Below are 410 nucleotides of genomic sequence, written 5' to 3'. Positions count from 1 at the left end.
ATATATCTCAAAGATACTCTCCAAATGTGAATGCTAAAGTCCACTCTCAAAAAAGTAGAGAGCCTAAGTCAATTCAAACACATCTATTTTTTAAATTAATATTAAGGTATGTAAGACAGTAGAGTTGTGTTTTTCCTATTCTATTTTAGGGAAGCTGCAGCTGGTCTTGAAAATAAGGAAGAGTGGGAAACTGACCATGGAAAGCCAATCTGCCAAACAAATGAATGATACAAATATTATACAAATTGTTTAAACCATGTAAAGAAACCTAGAAAATGCCCACTTTATCCCCAACCTAGCATTCTTTAGAAGCAAAAACACAAAACCAAAAATGCTTGTGAACATAAAATCCCAGCACCTAAAACAATGCCTGGCATGTAGAAAGTGCCCAATAAACATTTGCCCAATGT

Source organism: Neophocaena asiaeorientalis, unplaced genomic scaffold (assembly GCF_003031525.2).
Source record: "Neophocaena asiaeorientalis asiaeorientalis breed wild unplaced genomic scaffold, Neophocaena_asiaeorientalis_V1.1 scaffold254, whole genome shotgun sequence".
Taxonomy (NCBI): domain Eukaryota; kingdom Metazoa; phylum Chordata; class Mammalia; order Artiodactyla; family Phocoenidae; genus Neophocaena; species Neophocaena asiaeorientalis.
The sequence above is the reverse complement of the archived record's forward strand: the minus strand, read 5'-3'. Positions refer to the sequence as shown.